The sequence below is a fragment of the Pleuronectes platessa genome, chromosome 5 (assembly GCF_947347685.1).
Source record: "Pleuronectes platessa chromosome 5, fPlePla1.1, whole genome shotgun sequence".
NCBI classification, from domain to species: domain Eukaryota; kingdom Metazoa; phylum Chordata; class Actinopteri; order Pleuronectiformes; family Pleuronectidae; genus Pleuronectes; species Pleuronectes platessa.
Window position 1 is genome coordinate 18,709,733 of NC_070630.1, and position 16,801 is coordinate 18,726,533.

At 42.9% G+C, this 16,801-nt stretch overlaps 1 long non-coding RNA gene across 1 annotated transcript; it reads left to right on the forward strand.

Annotated features, from left to right (window-relative positions):
- The first annotated feature begins 458 nt into the window (after positions 1–458).
- On the forward strand, positions 459–5,571 carry LOC128440237 (uncharacterized). The gene is made up of 3 exons (XR_008338490.1): positions 459–603; positions 1,751–1,810; positions 4,747–5,571. It is a non-coding gene; the product is annotated as an uncharacterized LOC128440237 (long non-coding RNA).
- Positions 5,572–16,801: the final 11,230 nt, after the last annotated feature.

Genomic DNA, 16,801 nt, shown 5'->3' on the forward strand with positions numbered 1-16,801 from the left:
TTTACTCGAGCAGGCACAGCTTCTCTAAAGTCCAATAACTGCCAGGATTAAAGACTAACTAGAATGACACCTCAACTGTAATCTCAGTTCAGTTTGCAGCTCTTTAAAACTTCTCAACACTTCCTCACAACTCATGGGTCAGAGGATGAGCCTCCTCCTATGGGCGGCTGCAATCCCATTGGCCACCCTTTGCTGGAGCCCGCTTCGCTTCTCACAGACCTCTGCGGTGTCATTGGCCTACGCGCCCGATCATCATCGCGGGCGTCAGCGGCGGGGCTCTTCCGGGTCGCATTGTGATTGGCCGGTGGCGCGCTCTGACGTCAGGGCCCTGCCAGCTGATCGGAGTGAGAAGCCGGTTCGAGCAGAGGAGTTAGACCGGAGACGGAGAGAGAGGGAGACCGAGGAGGGAGCCCCGAGGAGCGGCCAGCAGCGCGGGGTGGGGACCGGACAATCGGATACTCACAACGGAGCGTTTGAAAGCTCGTATCTTTAGACATTTAAACGCTAGTGCTCGGAGTGCAGGGGATGGGGGGCCGCGGTGTGGGGAAGGTGAAACTTCGGGTGTCGTCGTCACCTCTGGAAGTGTCAGAAAACCGAGTTAAGGTGTGGCTGAGTCTGCCTCTCTCTCTCTCTCTCTCTCTCTCTCTCTCTCTCTCTCTCTCTCTCTCTCTCTCTCACTGTGTGTGTGTGTGTGTGTCAGGCTCTGAAACATGAGCGGACACACACACGGTCTCGAAGATCTACCAAGCGGCTCCAAACAGCCTCCACACTCATTTCCATTAAGGAACACATTACATAACTAACGTATTTGCCTCTCGACGCGCGGATCTCTTGGCGTCCGTCCTCTGCACCGGCGGCAATAGATCAACTGGACTGTTCCGCAGTTTGAGAAGATAGTCCAGCGTTTTCTTTTCTTTTCTCCTTTTCTGCGAAATGTAACGGACGTGGCAACTTCGCCGCCGCCGACCCTCTGCTGCTGAAGGCCACCGGCGCAAAACTGGGCGTGGGGGGGGGGGAGAAGAGTCCGGACACAGGCTGATGATCCTCGTGAAGCATTTGCGCAAAAAAAAAATCACGCAATATTAATGTATGTGACGAGAGCCGCGTTTTGGATTGACGTGTATCAAGGTAAGTGCGAGTGTCAATTGCGTTTTGAAACTTTTTTTTTCTCCAGCGGAGGTGACATGTACGACCCAGGAACAAGGTGTGCTACGGCTATTTTCTTCAGAGTACTGTACCGTGACTATGAAGCCGCAGGTGCAGAAGGGAATTCACATAATGTTCTTTCTGTGGCGTTGGGCCTGGGTCACTTCTCTGTATTTTTCTGAAGCGTGATGAGAGAGGGTGTGTCTTTTTTCCATGGATCTAGAAATCCAACAGGGGAAGCGGAGGAGGGCAGACAGAGTTAGAGATCTCTATTAGCTGTGCAAAGTCTGATTTCTTCCTGTCCAACAACATGGAGGAGTCATCCTGTGGCGATGCGACGCATTTAACTCAATCATAATTGGGTGCACAGGCAGACTGACCCCGGGCAGCTTAATTAACAGAAGCTTTAAGTATAGAGAGATAGCGTGAATTCCTCAAGGCCCCACCCTTTGTAGCTGCAACATGGATGTCAAGGGGTTCCTCCTCTTCTTCCTCTTCCTCCTCCACGTCGTTAATTTCCCCTCTCATCTTATAACTATATTATTACCTCTTTAGTATCTCCAGGTTTCCACAGTTGATCTTATTTTCTTTTGATCAACATCAGGTCTCACCAGCAGGATCTACTGTTCCTTCCCAGATTCTGCAGAGGTGTTAATTATCAGAGGTAAGAGTCAACCTGTGGAGTTCTCACAGCTCTCTTTTGTCCGTGTGACATATTGAGGAAAGGTTATACCTTTTGAAACTTTGAATTTTTACCTGCTTTGATTTCCTGCATCAAATTTTTTATCCTGGTTATAACGCTGTGCTCATCAACCTGTTGCAAGTTTAGCATTCGGTGTACCCTGCCACCCCTCCTTTCCCACCTCCCCGTTTTCTATTAATTCTACTGGGCAGGACTTATGTAATCTTTTTAGAGGCAGTGTTCAGTGCTTATGCAATCCAAGTTGAAAGATTTCCACATTAAGGAAGGCTGTGGGTTAGTAAATGACAAACTTATCACCGTGCAGGTTCCAAAGCTCAAATTCCTTTTTGGTAGAAAACCACTCAGAGTCTGGTTGGAATTCAGCGAGGATGTGGCTGCCGAGCTGTGTAGCAACCGGTGGCTTTTTTCCACCTGCGTCTCATCTGTGTCAGCGAAACGACACAGATCGGACCTTGTCTTTGCTGATCTCTGTAAGCCATAACGGCTGCTGATGGATAGCTGCCGATCCTCCCAGATATTCCTGGAGGATTCATTAGAGGCTCCTTCAAAAGCTGACTGGGTAAAATTGCAAAAAGGACAAATGTCCTATTATGTATCCCTTTTAATTCGTCCTCATTCTGACATTATGTCCGATTGACGATGCACGTCTCCAGCTGGAGATGCTCAGGATGATGTTTGTTAGTTTCACAGCATTCACATCGGCTTCCCCCCCGCGGCCTAGACCCTTCCTCAAGAGCGCCCAGCCTGCTGTAATTATCCCCTCTTTGGCCTTTAATAGTAAATTATACATGATGCTGCAGGCCACTCAGAGTCCGGGCCACTGGACACATCTGGATTATCAGGGTGCCACCATTTGAATGTCCATGCCCTTGTCCCTTTTTTTAAATGAGAATAATCCTCAATGGAGTCTCAGCCCACGCCCCACCCACATTCCATGCAGGAAGTGCTGTGTTGGAACTAGTTTCTCGTATGGAGTGTGATAATGTATTTACAAGAAGTCATTGACTTTGGTTACAATGGCACATTGTGTCTGTTGAAAGACTGGGACACAAAAAGGATGTGAAAAATGGGGTGATTGTTAGAAGTGTCATTGAGGACTTATAAGAATTGTAACAGAATGAAATGTGCTCCGGGTTAGAAGTGCAAATCAATGTCATATTTTTTTTATGTAAAAAAAGAAAGAAAAAGGAAGTGAACCTGCAGTGTCAGTAGACACATTCTTCTGATTCAAGGCTATTTATTGTCGATTTATGAAGAATCAAATTACTTTTATGAATCATCAATTGAAGGATGGTGACATCCTTATTCATCAATAGAGATAATCAGCTATTATGTACTGCACAGAATAGTTAAACTCTTGATACTAATAAGAAGTTAATTACTCACAAGCTCTTTTTCGCCTTCTTCCTCTCCTTCTCCCCTTTGCCATCTTTTTTGAGTGTTTGCTTTGTCTGGGCTGTGATTATTTAGCCACATTGGATTAACCTGTTTGTGTTTGTGGTTCGCCGGCACAGTTGTTATATCTGCATGGCTAGATGTGATTAACACAGCCGTCCAGCAGTGACGTCCATTGCGCCACTCCCCACTCCCCAGACACACACACACACACACACCCACACAATACACAGAGAAAGGGCATGTACGACGGGAGAAAGATTGGAATCTATTGCTAGTAATTTTGTGTCCCTATGTCCTGTTATCTAGAGTCAAATGTCATACTCTGAAATTCAGTATTTAAGTGCATATCAATGCTTTTGTATTTGTTATATTTTATGAAGATGTTTGTTCATTGCTGGGTCAGCATATTGGGAAGGGTTTGGCCAGAATTTTTTTTTCTTACTTTATTTTCTAGAATACCAACAGAAGGAACCATTTTACCTTAGTGTTTCTACCATTGATCAGAACCATAGAGTATAAAAATGTACGATCTTATGAGTCACCCCTTTTCTGCTAACTTAAGCTCATGAATTACTAGATCATCAAGTGACCTGCTGTGACCGAGCACGACTGAACATTGACTGGTATTGACGGCCAATCACAGAGGGGAGGATCTGCGGTGGAACTGCAGTAGCTGCAGTGAGGTTGCACATTTTAACGGCCACACCCATACAGCCACATAGGTCTAACTTCGACTAGCATAAGCTAATATTTTACATGCTTAAGGATGTTTGTTGGATATTAAAATGTCACCTCTGATATCCATATGCAGTTTTAGGAATTTGCGAGTGGGTTGAAAGAGTGTGTGTCTGTGTCTGGTTAGGAAAACCCAAAGCTCCTTGGCAGTTATCATGCTGTGCGTGCGTGCGTGTGCGTGCGTGCGTGCGTGCGTGTGTGTGTGCGTGTGTGTGTGTGTGTGTGTGTATAGATTGTCCTCTGATGGAGAGACGGCTGTGCACATACTGTGAATTGCGTGTGCACACATGCAATGGACGAGAACAAGAGGGTGTGTGCTGCATTGGGAAATCTGGGATATGATAGTTGGTGATGCCGGCTGAATGGTATTCCAAGTGTGTCCCGCACTATATGCTAACTGCTTCATATGGAGAGACACTGTCACCACACCTCAGCAGGGATCTGTGTGGTTTACTAGACCAGCTACATACAAATATGGACTGCACATGTTTGAGCATGTGTGCTTGTCCACTGGAAAAGTTTTCTCTAGCATCAAAAAACGAACATGAAAACACAGAAAGAAACTATATCAGTTTGTATGCAACGACAGGAAAAAAAAAAGTAATTTTAGGCTCAGTTAGGGTGTTAATTCCAGTGTTTTGATTGGTGAGCTAAATAAGGCCTAGCATCATGTAGGCACAGGGTGAGCTGCTCTTAAACTGCTTTAAGATAATTTTAGGCTGGAGCAGTGCTGTAGCACACTTAGCTGTGGCTGGTCTCTGCAGGGCCGGTGGTGAGGAGCGGTGGGCCTCTCGGCAGACCGGCAGGAATGTGGACCATATGTAGCAGGCATCCCAAGAATGTAACTCGGCCTCGCTGAACTGACCAACCTAAAGACACAGATAGGGAGGAGGAAAGGGGATGAAATTGAAGGCAGAGCAAGGACGAAAAGAGATCACGGAGGGATGGAGGGAAATGAAAGCGCGGATTGGTATATAAAGAGGGCTCAACAAAGTGCATGGGAAATGAGTGTGGGGAAGATGGGAGGGTGGAGATGTGATAGAAAAGGGAAATGGACAAGCTTAAAAGCAGGAAAGTAGATACATATTCCATAATTGTAAATTTTACTTGACTGGTGTTATAATTGTAACTACACTTTTCTATTGATGTATTTTACTGTTGTTCTACTTTTCATCATGTCTGACAGAATATGAATTGGCAAAAACTCTGAAAATCAAAGTATTTTATTTTATCATTATATCATTTGAAAGAAGTTATCTTTGAAATGATAAATGTGAAATCCAAAATATTTACCAGGCAACCAGGGAGCTGAAAATTGCATGGGAAAATATGTCTGCAAGTAACTTAAAATAAAAACAATTTAGTGTTGAGTTGCTAAGTAAATGTGTCAGTACAGGGTAGTCATTGAGTAACCATTAGTACAGGCTTCATTCAATCCTGTAAACTGTTGGATGCTAACTTCATGTCATATCTAATGTATTCAGTACATAGCCACAATGATATAGAGGATATTTAATAGGCTGCGTCTTACGTGGATTAAAGAGCATGTGCATCCAGAAATTTGGTTCATGAGCTAAACGTTGTCGAGGTTGGTGTCATTCTTTGTGAGGTGTCAGACCACAGTGTTCTTCCACCTCACTAACTCAGGGCGAATGTCTCCTTCTCGCCTCTGTTAGTTTAGCACTCTGTTCTCTCAGGCCATCGGGGTACAGCTGGGGCCCGAACAGCAGGAAACACACTCACACACAGATACACACACTTATGCAAACATTCTTCCTTTTTTTTTTAACCCTAGCTATGCTCCCTATACTCACCCTGTTCCGTGGAGTGTCATGACTGACTGAGCCATTTGGCAATTACAGAAATAGATTTTATTGATGTAAGTAGTCCAACCAGTCCCTCTTCAACGCTTCTTCATGTAGACTTTAAACTTACCTGAAACAACCACCACCTAATATTTTCTAATAAAACATCACAAGAACACTAAACATTAGTGTTCTTTCCCCCCTTAAAGTTAAACCAGCGATAACTGATTTCCGACTGGGGAAATATGTATTATCATCTTCCAGTTATTATGGAAATCCAATATTGGAAATCTGATAGAGAACAACATTATGATTCATTTGAAGTAGTCTCTCTGGCCACCTGATGAATGCAAGTCCAATATTCATTCTCCTTTTAGCTCTGTTTTTGGTCTCCACCAACTCCTGAGGGAAATATCTGGCTCTGCAGCTGCTAAATGCTCCACTGTGTTCACCAGTTAGTCACTATCAGTGTCTGTGGGCTGCTCGGCGCCAGGCAAGTAGGGTACAGTGGTTGTATAGAGATCCTTTTTTTTTTAGCTGTTTGACTACTTTGGTATGTTGTCCATTAAGTGGGTTTTTTAAAGTAATATAAAATGATTCAAATCACTGGGGAGATGATCCGTGACATGTTTATTCACACTGTGTCTTTTACTTTTGGGGGCGGATGGGTGGGGTGAAGGGACGACATGGAGGAGATTCTATGGATTTGCACCACGCATGGGCAGCTACCAATTCACATTCATCTGCCCTACAGGCATTTCCTGTGTTTTAGCATTTGAACTATATTCTAGTTAGAGGGGGAGGGTGACAAAGGATGTATATTTATATGTGTATACATATTCTACACAGAAAAAAAGAGAGCGAGAGTACGGGTGAATTCACTGCGACTACAGCGGCATTTACTCAGAGCAAGCGATGGATACAAACAGATACATAGAGAGACACAATGTTCTCTTTGACACTCGTCTTCCGAGTGGTAGGAAGAGATGACAGCCAGAGGAAGCACACAAATCTTGTCTTTATGCTGGGCCCCTTTACCCAGTGTTCTATTCACAACCCCTACTTCCACCCCTCTGTTTCTGTGCCTCCTTGTCTCAGGAGGATATTTCTCTCCCTCTTGTTAAATAATATTTTCCAAAAGATGATATGATCCTTTCTCTCTGTGTGTGAGCCTGCAAACACATATATGCGGATTCCAATTCATGCTGCGTCATTGTGTCATATGTGCATCGGTCGGAAAACAGAGACCAGGTTGTCAGCTTCTCACGTTATGACATCACTGAGTCAGATATCATCTCAACTCCCTTTTTTCTGACACGCACACACTCTATGCTGTTCCCATGCATTCCTAACCACAGATGCTTGGTGTAAAATCCTGTTAGACACTCTGCAAGACTTTAGTGGAAGTGCCATTTCCTCTTCCTCGTCCCCACCTGCTGAGCTCACATCACTTCTTCCTTAAGCAAATAGCACTGTGCACTTGAAGGAAATCAGAACATTAACGAGCTGTTCTCTGGATCAAAGGGGGCTGCAGAATTTCACATCTGTGTGGATAATGACCGTATAGCATAATTGCTATCAGCTTGTGGTTGTTGGACATGTATTTTTTTCTAGTTGAGATACATTTGTGTGCACACATGTGGCTGAGTCACTTCTTATTGCCGTGTTCCACGTGCCCCACCCTGACTGCTGTCTTTACCGGATCCCCCCCCAACCCTTCATCTTCAGCCCCCAAATTAGAAGAAACCTTCTTATTATGGCACTTTGGGACTGGATGTTTCCTGCCAGGGGAGCAGCTGTACCAGACAAAACCTCTTATGAGGAAGACATTAGCCTTTTTTATGGGGCCTCAGTCCACGTTTTAAAGAATCCCTCACGCATGTTTCCTGCTAGATTTTTTTTATCATTAATTCATATTAAGAAACAGCGGTGGGCACATGTAAAAGTTATCCAATATAGATGAACAAGGCTCATGCACGTGCATGTACGCTCATACACGTACACACATTTTCTGTCTGCTGTGTCAAGTGGCATTTGATAATTCACATGCCGTGTGCTGAGAGAACGAGCTGGTTGCGTTTCTTTAAAACAGGGCGTGGACTAACCCCCACCCACCCCCTCTCTCCTCACATGCATGCATACATTTGCTCGCTCACATGCCTCATGCATACACATGATCCCTACACACACTCACATACACACACACACAATGATCAGTCCCACTCACTCCCAGCTATGCTCTCCTACTTTGGTCATCATGAAGCTTGCAGTGGGAATGATGAACCACAGTGACAGAGTGCTAGTCTTCGAATGCCCCTCATCAGACTTACACCTCAGCAATGTTTGGTTGTGTGCGTTTGTGTGTCTATATATGTCTACTGAAATTCATTCCCTTTCTACTATCTAATCCAATTCAAGGCTGTAGGAGGAAAGCACTGGCAAATACAGTATATTGATCCACTCTCGAAGCAATTTGTCATGGCCTTGGGGAAATGATTATGGAGGTCGGGGGTGCACAGATGATCGAGTGCAGGTCAGTCAGAATTGGGGCAGTGGCCCCCTTTGTGTGTACACCTTATCTTAAGACTTTCGTTTCGGGCTACTCAAAGAATTGTAATTGTTGTTGTGTATCCGTAAGTTTATTTGTGCACATTTTAAGTCATGGCATTAATTGTCTGCATATATATTTGTTTCAAAGTGTTTGACCGCAGCCAGGCCATACAATCTTCACTTCCAATCAGGGTTAGTAAGATAGAGCTCGGTACAAAGTATCAGCCGATACGCAATATCCAGGTATTAGAATCTGTATCATCAAGGGATAATGGCATCTGTTTTCTCTCCAAGCAAAATCCAAAATGGGATCCGTGCATAAGTTTATTTTTATGTAATAATTGTTTTGTCAAGGACTTTTTTGTCGTTATATAATGGAGATGTGTTTTATATGGGACAAACTGGACCTAGACATTTGTGATTGTTATGCGAGTATTAATTTAATTACCCTTGGGTGTGACATAGCCAACATTAGCTGTTCTGCCAAGCTTGCAGCTTTTCAAAGGGGAATATTTTAGATATTTCTGCTTTACCAGAAAGGATGAGGGACTGGTGATGCTGCTTGTGAGATGGATATTGGCAACGCCTTTGGAGGAAAGATAAGAGACTTCCCAGAGTCTGCTGCAAAGCCTCTCTCATCCTCATATAGCAAGCACATATGTGTGCTAATCCTGCTAAACAAAAATGGAATACTGTTTACAAACAGCATGAAATCTTTTTCAGATCTTTGTGTTGAGGTTCTTTGAAATATCCATGTTAGCGTTTTGCTTTATCACTTTGAAGGAGAAACTTTTGGGTTTCTATTTCCACTTTTTCGCCTGACACCAAAACTGTACAAATGAGACTGTACGGGATTCTTTTGTTGCATTTGAATTTTGATAAGAAACAACATTATTCGCATGTTTCTTGAGGCTGCCAATTCTTTTGTGCTTGCCAAGTCTTTCCCTGCACACCCTCTGAAAAATGTTGATATTGGCAAACATTCATAAATTGAATCCATTCTCCATCCTCAGTATTTTTTTTCTTTTTTCTTTAGCAATTACCTATCAGTCAAATTTACAGACGAAGACCATTACAGCTCAAATTGAATCCACAGTCGGGCCCAAAAATTAGTTAAGTCTGCACCGGAAAATAATAAGGGTGTTTCCCTTTATCTGCAGGGTATGCGCTATGGGTCAGGTCTAAGGTTTGTTGACAACTGGCTGTCCTGCTAAGTTAAAGTCACCTCTTAAACTTCAAATACACTCTTTGGCCTTGTTTTTACATACATGTAATGTGTTTCAGATATTTGCAGATAACAGACAAGCCATCTGTGATCTATGAGCTGCCCAGGAAAAAGAGAAAACACTTGAAATTCAACGTTTAAAGTATATGGTATTTTTCTTTGTAACTGTTAACCAGTATCGACTCAATTTGGGGACTGGAGGCCTTGTTCTCCATGACGCAAGTTGTCACTGCCAACAGTGTTTGAACTACTCAAAGAGTATGCAGTGTTACCTCCTTATGTGTTTGTGCGTAGACACCGTGAGCAGCCATTTTCAGTTACTTTGGCTGTAATTGTCCTGGGAATCGTCAGCTCTGTGTAATAAATCACTCCTCTGGTACACTGTGTTCTCCACTCTGGGATGGCCACTGTGTGCGTGTTGTGTGCATGCTTAACATATTGTGAGCAGAGAAGGAACATTGCTAAGGAATAATAGGGGTTGACAATTACATTTACGGGGGGGAAAAAAACTGCAGCCCCTGTCAAAACAGAATTTTATTAGTTCGCCAGAGGCAAACTTTGTCATAAAGTTCCTTTTTTAGTTTTTGTTTTTTTGCTTTACCTTTTATTACTCATTCATGTGTAACTTTCAATTTCCTCTCCAGACTTACATGACCTGAGAGTATAGAAAACAAAGATTTATTTTTAATTCATAATGATTGATTGGATGTAGCAGAGGAAGATAAAACAACAGGAACCTAAAGTAATGTTTAGAAACTAGTGGTTAAAATGCCTAACAGTCACATGAAGCCCATTTTTTATTCACTAGATCCGCATTTATTTTGGATCTGCACCAGATTTTACACACTCAAATATCAATCCATTAAACGTGCCTTTTTTTTTTTAAATCACTATTTCAAAATTATTTTCTAAGAGATCAGTGAAAATGTTAAAAAAAACTCCCAATGTTAGTGTGAAGTGAAAACAAATTGTGTAGGAGATAATAAAACAAATTCATAATTTATTGGGATACGTTTATGATGATGGTTTTCGTTCTTTTCATGCTCACTACAATGTAAGATTTGAAGGTGTATGTGTATCTCTGTCAAAACTATGGGACGATTTGCTTAATACTTACACTTAACTCAGATATTAGAATAATTCTGCAAGCCATGGTGAGCATGCTTTAGGATTTAAGCCATTCTTTCGTTGCAGGCTGTGTTTCCAGCTGATATGACAGGTAGGGATTCTAGTGTTAAGCCAGAACTAGCCTTTTTCTTTCCTCCTATGTCGTATTAGAGCTATAACATGGTCGCCAGCTTGCTTTCATGTAGCAATGCTGATCTCTGACCTTGTCGGTGTTTGCTGCTCTTCTTGTTATCCCTTTTCTCTCTTTATCCTTTTCCTTTTCATCTGTTTACCTATCTTTCCATCCTTCTGTAAATCTACTTGCCAGTTTAAATACGATCCGTCGTACAGCAGTGGAAACGAATCTTCTCTGTTAACAAAAGGCCAGTGGAGCTATCAGGTGCCTCTTTACAAATTTGCTCAATGAAAACAAAAGTGAAGTCTTTGCCCTGGATCCCCTGTCCAATATTACACACCCACAATGAATCCTCCTGGATTCAGAACAAGTTCAAGGCCCACAACCCATTCAGAATTAATTCTCAAACTAGTCTCAGTGGATTCAGTGTGTGCATGTGCGTGTTTGTGTGTGCGTCTGCAGCCCAGAGCTTTCCGCTGTTGCTCAGAGCAGCGTGGGGTTCGTTGAGTTTGTAGGGGTTGCTGGGTTCGCAGTGCTGCTGAGAGCTAGTTGCCCAAAGTCCTGTCCTTGAACTGTGAAAGAAAATGCTGCTAGGGAAAGGCTTTTCAGACCGACTGACTGCAATAGTTGAAGTCAGTCCAGCTGAACGGAATCCAGGCAAGACAAATCCTGAGCTACTCATGAGTATTACACAGTGGCCACCTGAAACGGGATGTTACAAGTGCTACATCACATCAAGGGTCTTCTTGTCACTTTTATTCTGACAAAGATGACAATCTAAATTTGCCCTGAATCATTGCTCTTAAATCTTTAATCATTCTACCAACGTTCTTAAACTGACACTCATCAGGGTGGAAATTTGAGAGATTTTCTAAAGATGAAATCACAAAATACTTGACATATTTGTGAAACAGTCACACACCCAATGGAGTGGAAGTGTCTAAGCTGCAAGGAAAACTCCTTCATTCTTGCCCATGCGGCGGCTGTAAACTGAACTGCCCCACAGGACAAGAGCTGTTTTCTATCAGGAGTTCCAGGCTGTAACCAGAGGCCAAGCTATCTAGAAAGCAAAGACTTCTGTATTCAATTAGGGTTTAAGCAGAAGGAATGCTAAAACAGTAGGCTAGCTCCATGGCGGTGTGCACGCACACCCAGCTTGTTTGTTTATGCATGCACATTTAAACACTTTTGTAAACCGCAGTGTTCACAAATAAGGACAAAAGAATGTTGTAAAGTTTCCCTCTCTTGTATATCTCTCTCTACCTCCTCACCTCTCTCCGACAACACGTTCCTCTCACAGCTAGCACAGAAAGGAGTGTGTCTGTTTGAGTGCCAAGTGGCAGCCACCCTAGCCAAACGTTTAAAGCAATGTGGAAGCGTCTTAAGATGAAGCACACGTAGTGGTTGTTTGATACCGGCTCTCAAAAGGTCTGAATTAGCTGAAATCCTCTTCACGGCCTGATAACCATCACTAAATAATGTCATCTTGAAAAACGAAGAAAAAAAATAAAGCAAGTGCTGGTGGCCCTCAGAGGATTGAATTAAATGACCATCATTTCGTCTGGACTGAATTCAATTATTGGTTGGCCGGAGAGACTGCTGAAGCAAAGACGATAGCCAGAAATTAGCAAGTGAGTCAAAGAAAAGTCGGCTTTAAGGAGCCTTCAAGATAATGTGTTCACATGTTTTGGGGGCGTAGCTCTGACAAGGGGTGGGATGTATCGTTTGCATTTTCTCAAAGTGTAGGCTGCTTGTGCTAGCTTGTCCAGGATTACCAACCCTAGCTTGACTTCTATGATGTTCTGTTCACTTTTTCCCTGCAGGTTATGTTTTATGTATATGGAACTCAATGTGCTCTTTGGCTGACCTACAGCAGTTCTTCACTGGCAAGCTTTATGTCCTCATGTACCAACTAAAGCTGCCAGCTGAAGAACTGTTGTGGTCGGCTCTTTCCTGCACTGAAGACTCCCCAGGAATGAGCGGCGCCAAGACAATGACAGAATCAAGTCCAGCCTCTGACAACGATATAAAATAAGAGACACATTCCCTCACCGCTTAAAAACCCGGTCACTTGTGCGGCATGTTCATGTGTTCAGATTCATACCATGACACCTGCTGTATCATGTAACAAAAGTATTGCATCATGGGAAAAGTTCTCTGTCACTTCGGGTTAGCGTTTTTCTAGCTCTGCAAGTTAGTGTCATTTTAATGGTACGTTATTATAAAGTTGCACAGTTTTGCCACAATTCTCAGTTTCACCCAACTTGCATCATCCAATAAATTGCATTTAAGTGAGGCATCAGCAGTCATATTCATTTTCTGTCTCCAATTCCAGGTTTAATATACAGTTCCTTGTTACAAATTATAAAGGGAAGAACTGCAATGGATTTCCGCAGCGATTTCAAAGAAGGAAATCCTTTCAGTGTCAAAAGATAAAACTCTTGAGGAGTTTGTAGTTACTCTTGTAATACATGGAACTTGGTAGATCAATGGTAGTTGAAGGGTATGTCAAGTCAAGCCACATTCAATTATATACTTAGGCACATTTAGAATCAACAGAATTTATTTCATAGTGTTTTGAAATCAAAGAAAATGAGCAGCAGATGTTTAGCTTGAATACAGAGCAGTGCAATAATGAAATTGAGTTTGCACTGTTGCATCACTGCAAGAAAGTTCTGGGTTTGAACCTTCTTGTTTGTTTGTTCTCACTGTGTCAGCACGGTTAATGTTCAGGTACTCCGGCTTCCTTCCACAGTCCAAAGACATGCAGACAGGAATGTTAGGCTCCAAACTGAGCATGGAGCATTTTGTGTCAGCCATGCGATGGGCTGATGACCTGTCCAGGGTGTTCCAAGGCTCTCGTCCAATTTCAGCTGTGATTGGCTCCAGCTCCCCAAGTGATCGTGATTGCCTGTGAAAGTGAATTGCTCATTGCTGTGTCGGACTGGCCACTCGTCCAGGGTGTGACCCGCGTCTTGTCCTGCATTGACTGGGATTGGCTCCATAAATGTCGCAACCTCCAATGGATAGGTGACATATATCAATACATGATACATTTTAATGCATAGAAAAATTGCAATTGCTTGTAGAACCAGGATAGTCGTCTTCTTTTTGTTTATCCTATTGAATGTTGAAAAGAACCCAAACTAATAAGACATAAATAAGAAACCTATAAACAGTTTGTTTTTTTTATACTCCGGTGTCATAAAAGACTCATAACTTTTCTCCCCTGTAACAACCCTTAGTGTCAGGCAGAAGAGTACAGACAGACATCTTGTCCGTGACCCTCATCTCTCATAAATGGAACTTCAAGAGAGAGGGCAATACCCGGAGCAGGATATGAGTGCAAACGTGTCCCTTTAAAAGCTGCCAGCAAGAGTCCAACAGAGGGAAGGAATGTTCTGGGGCCTTAACAAAACCAGATGCCCCGGCTTACTCTCCGTCCGCACACATGCTCTTAGCTGCCTTCTCTCGCTCCTCCAGCTTTTACTTAACACCACAGATGGAACAGAGAGCTGGTCAGGCTCCCTGTCTGAGGTTCATCATCGTCTTTATCAACAACCTTTAATGTGGTCTGGCTTCTAGCTCTTTGTCTGTGACCCAATCTCCTTATCCTCTTGACTGCTCCTCTTTACCTTCATGTCCTTATGCTTGGCAGACCTTTTCCTCAACCCCCTCCAGCCTACAATCCCTCACTTCACTGACAGACACAGACAGACACACACACACACGGGAAACACCAGCACGGGATTATTCAACTCCCTCTCCTGTAGATCCTCTTCATGCAGCACTGCCAGTACCCTGCATTAATGCGCCATAACAGTGCATGTAAGGGTCACGCCTTGACCTTGTGTGTTCTGTAGATTTGCTTTAGGTCAGTGATTCCCCTGATCCACTCCTAGGGAATCTGTCTGTGAGTGCATTAAGAGATTGCAGAAGGAGGAATGCATGTGGCCAGGTGGAGAAGCACCTACAGTAAGAGCAGTCCACCTGACTCACCCGCCAGGATGCGACCACAGTGCCTTTCGCTTGGGTGTATATAAATGTGTGTGCAGCCAACCCTCTTTTTTTCCTAATATTACTCTTCAAGATGTGCCCCACCAGTGCCACTGCACCTGGGTGGCCTGTACCTGTGCTCCTGCCAGCTGCTGTGCCAGATGTGCATGGTGGAAAAGCAGAAGAGCTTCCCAGAAAGAGACAAACTGGCATCTGCTGCAAACAGAGAGGAGCACGATCAAAGCAGGGCTGGGTCAACCTACAACACATCAGTCATACAGCAAATACCCTACCATTAACTGTGAAGCTTTTGACGTATGATGTAAGGCTTGATACGTTGTACTGTAGTATGTATGTTGTGTGCCTGCTGCGATGTGAGATCTCTGCTATTACTGTACACCCTTGAATAAAAGTAGCCCAATGTCCTCAACTAAGGCTGTGCATCTTCTTCAAATATTTCAAAATAAAAACAGTTAGCAGAGACGCTGGGGAGCTGAAACGGGTCCAGGAAGTGCTGCAAATATGTGTTTTTAAACTGTGGTAAAATATCATTTTTACGTATATTTTTTGCTGTAAAATGTGCCATATGAAAAGAAAAAAGCCAGATCCCAACTCCCTAGAAGAACAACTTGGCTGAGGGGGCTGTGTCTCCGCTAACCTGATAACACCTAATTGACAAGCAAGACGTTCTGCAATGCACACGTGTCACTCATCCAGTCTGACCCAGGTGTAAGCTTTTGTGACTTCTCGCCGAGACTTTTTTAAATACGTCATTAGATTCTGCAGCTCTAAGAGCTTCTCCAACAAACAGAAAATATTAAGTCAACATTAAACTATATATTACCGTCCCAGTATTTTGTTTTTGACATCTGTCAAACCTTTTGCGTTCGACTGGAAGTTCCGACACATGTTAAGCACTAAACCACAGCACATTTGTGCTCCAGGCTTATGGACTTAGTCACTTCCTGTCGGGGACATACATTATACTGCCAGTGAGAACATAAACAATAATCTTCCTAAGGTGTGAGCGTCCCGTGTGTGCAGTAATAGCATCCCTTACTCAAGTAATTTACAGTCTGACGATAAGATTGTGCCGCGCTATAATTTCTCAGTCGGCTCATAACATGGCCAAGTATTATCATGATGTTTTTGACTAAGATTCAAGTCTGCCGAAACCTGCACAGATCTCAATCAATTCATCTCCATATCAGTGTTGTTAGTTAAGTTTAATGATACAAACCAGGCTCTTCAGTGTGAACTTTGACTCAGTTATAGAAAATGTTCTTTCCCATAACGCAATGTTTGCAGTGCCAAAGGTCAGTTGTACGATTTTTTTGCAAATGGCAAATATTTCACTATTGCAACGTTTTCAACATCAAGCAGCGATCTGCTGATGGCAGGCTGTTATCTATCTGAGCTTTTGAAAGTCTGCTTGAAATCAAAACTATAGAAGACCAAAAATACACATTTAAATAAGAAGCAAAGTGACAGGCTTGGGTTTCATGGTTGAGTCTCATCTCAACTTTAACTCTGAATATTCCTTTTTTTTCTTGCAAAAGTCATTTGGTCTTTACATCCAAATATAAGATATTTCAATGCTATTGAAATCCAATAGTCAGACAGAAAATAAGTTCCTTTAAGAACTGGGTTTGCCAGTGCCCTTTGGAATATGTAATAGCAGTCCCATCTTTGTACAGCCTGTATAAACATTAGGCCAATGACACTGACCTCTGGCTCTTAGTACATTAACTTCATGTTACTGTCACAAAGAAGATCAGAGACACGTCCTACAGTCTTTCTGAGTGGATACATCTGATTGTTCTCTGTGTGTTCCTTAAATATCACTCATTTCACTTGCAGTGGCTAATGGAGAAAAAGTCAATGTGTTTTATGACGTTTTACAGTAAGAGAAAGAAGCATTAATGCATAACATGCACATATCCTCTCATATGTGTGTCACATATGTGCATGCTCATGAATGGGTTGCAAATGAGCATTTT